Source organism: Sus scrofa, chromosome 16 (genome assembly GCF_054392235.1).
Source record: "Sus scrofa isolate SSC_HxYL_T2T_F1_AM1 chromosome 16, Sscrofa_HxYL_maternal_Yorkshire_Landrace_v2.0, whole genome shotgun sequence".
Classification (NCBI taxonomy): Eukaryota; Metazoa; Chordata; class Mammalia; order Artiodactyla; family Suidae; genus Sus; species Sus scrofa.
In genome coordinates, this window is record NC_139398.1 from 27,016,372 (window position 1) to 27,019,553 (window position 3,182).

A 3,182-nucleotide genomic window follows, 5' to 3' on the forward strand; every position below is an offset into this window, starting at 1 on the left:
ATTTCAATTAATTTCTTGGAAAAAATGGACAGAAAATTACATGAAGCTAGACATTGATAACCTTCAATGAAAGATTATTATATGCTGATATTCTGCGAATATTACATGAATTATCAATTTCCGTCCTGAATGACACCATTTTTAGCCTCCTTTCACCAATGAGAAACTTGGGCAAAGAAATGTTAAGTAACTTGACCAAGATCATACAAATATGTAAATGGAAGAGCTCCTTTACGAATAAAGTCAGTGTAGGACCATAACCTGGGCTCTTCCTCTGATAAATGATAAAATAGCTTGTACTGATGCAAAATTACTGCTCACCACGCCCTGCTGAGTGGTTTACATGTTTTAATGAAAGACAAAATAGATTAAAAAATCATGAAAACATGAAATTAAAGTGCACTGGACTGCTATGATATACCCACATGGGAAGGAGTTGTATTCTTTTAATTTCGCTCTTTTGGGTCATAGACTGTTGTTCAATAGGGTTTGGTTTTAGTGTGAGGGTCACTTTAGCTGGTCTTTCTGACCCTAGCTATGTTTGTTTCTTTGGTTTTTGGTGTGTGGGAGAGGGAAGTGCATTGGAAGTCCATGTAAATGAAAGACTTCATGGAATCGATGAAAGACAACAATCCTGGAATTATAACCAGCAGACGTCTGTGACTACTGGAAAGCAGAAATTATCATTAAGGATACACAATAGCTTTATTATGTTCACGCTATCACCAACAGTACCTCTGCCAGGATCATAGCTGCCACTGCTAGAAGTAGCCGGGAAATTATTGCTGTCACCACTCTGATGACCCCACAACACAAAGGCCGGGTGGAGAGCATGAATGTGCAATTGGTTCGGCTTGAGTCACATGTCTAGCCATAGACCCCAGTGTGGTAGTTTCTGTATGAGGTACTCAGGTGAGAAATGTATAAAGGGGGCAGGAATTCTCTATCAGCACCACAAACATTGTGATAGAGGAGTGCTTGGCAAGCAGGCCATTCAGGCAGCATGCATACATGCAAGCAAAAACAAACAAACAAACAAAAAAACTCACCTTTAAAAATATATAACTGCTGGTGTTCCCTTGTGGCACAGTGGGTTAAGGATCCGACATGGTCACTGCAGCAGCTCTGGTCTCTGCTGTGGCGCATGTTCAGTCCCTGGCCAGGGAATGTCCACATGCCTTGGGTTTGGATCCCTCCCGCCAAAAAAGTAAAAATACATGACTGCTTGTTTGCTTCTCTTGCTTTTCCATGAGAATCACAAGAGTAGAAACTATTCCACAGTTTTCATCATCTGTTACCTAAATTATTTTTTTCTTTAGTCATTTGATATAAGCCTGTTGACAGAATTGATGAATATCTAAATGAATGAATGAATTACAATTGAGTAAAAAGAATTTTGTTTCTTTCTAGAAGTTTATAGTCTACCTCCACCAAACAAGCAAGGCACAACAGTTAGATACATAGCAGAGTAATAATGTATACAGTTTAAAACATATCTTCTTTTTTTACAACCCTTAATTGACCAGAACAATTTATAGTTTGCCTTGACTGTCATCAAAATTAAAAAGAAAAATCTATTCACACTGAAAGAATAGCAAAAATGTTAATATATTGCTTATGTGTTGTTGACATCATGAACCATTTCCTGCAAAATGAAGAATGACAAATTGCAAATTACATGACCTGTGAAATACACTATCATTTATGGCAAGCCTTCCTTGGAGGGTTTTATCTAGTAGGATAAATAGGCTGCCAAAAAAAAAAAAAAAAGTGACTTATAAAACTGTCATCTAGTTGAGTGGCAGGTTTTTGTATGAACACTTTTTTAAATAAGAACACTGTATTATATATATATATATATATATTAATAATCATGGATACTAACTCTAAATCCTTACAGAGAAAAAAGCATGCAGAAAAGAGTATCTGTTTTGAAAATGTGAAGTTAGTTTATTTCTTGGTTCATGTTGTAAATGTATATGAGCTTGAATTTGCACAAGGACTGGTTTTGAAAGGAAAAGTTTAAAATTATTCTGTTTCTTAGTCAAATGAAGAGAGAAAAATTTTATTTGTACAATTGGAAGTAGCATGAATGGATTCTTTCTAAATTCCTTTTTCAATAATTTTTCAATAAAATGTTTGCAACATTCAGAATTCCACACTTAGGAGAAAAAATGAACAGTGAAAATGTGTGGAAAAATAAAACAGGAAATATAGAAGCTGCAATTTCAAATTCTTTTGTGGTATTGAGTAGAGGCTGTATACAGTGAAATGTGTAATACATTGTACTGGTATATAGCTCTAGGAGTGTTTTGATCCTCCTAAGTCCTTGTTTTATAGACATCTGTGAAATTTTTACATTGGCATTCTGCTTTAAGGAATTTAGGCCTTGAAAAGTGTTGGTTGTCAAGAAAATGCATACATGGTCTCACCACCAGAGTATCAAGCACCTCAGTGATTCCCGGCACCTGAACTGAAGCTAGGGTTTCAACCATTGTATTTTAATTCTATATTAATAAATTTCTGCTTCTGTTTGATTCTTATGGAATTGTGAGTTTTTTTCACATATTGATCAAGTAGACATGAGACACAGTTTTCCAAACTGCTTTTATGCTTGACTATTGCAATGACTTGTACAATTGTTCAATTGGATAATTTTTTCCTGCATCTTCTAAAGATAAATCATTAAATCTATAGTCACATTTTTTTCACTGTTGCCTTCTCAAATGAGGAAGGTTTTATTTCTAGTCTTTTCAAGTTGCTGTGTGTCCCACATTTGACCTAAATAGTACCCTTACCTTTCATCAGTTGGAGTCTTTCAATTTGTCTTCTGTAAATAATGCAGATTGTTCAGTCAAGTTTCAGTCTGGAGATAAAACATGGGGTATATGTAATGGATACATAAAACAATTAATACCTAGTAACAGATGAGTGGCGTAAAGAATGCAGTGATAATAAACAGAGAAAGCAGCACTGCTCATAGGAGTGGTACACAGTACAAAATTCCTCCCTCCCTCCCATGCCCATCACATCCACCTCCAACCCTGCCCCCAAACTGAGGCTTAGACCCACGTGGAGGGGGTGTGATTGGAGCAGACCAGACAGTGGAGAAGTTCACTGAAGTTCCACAGGTGAATATCAGCAAGCAGAGAACCACCTCTTTGTATGTAGAGGAAACTCAT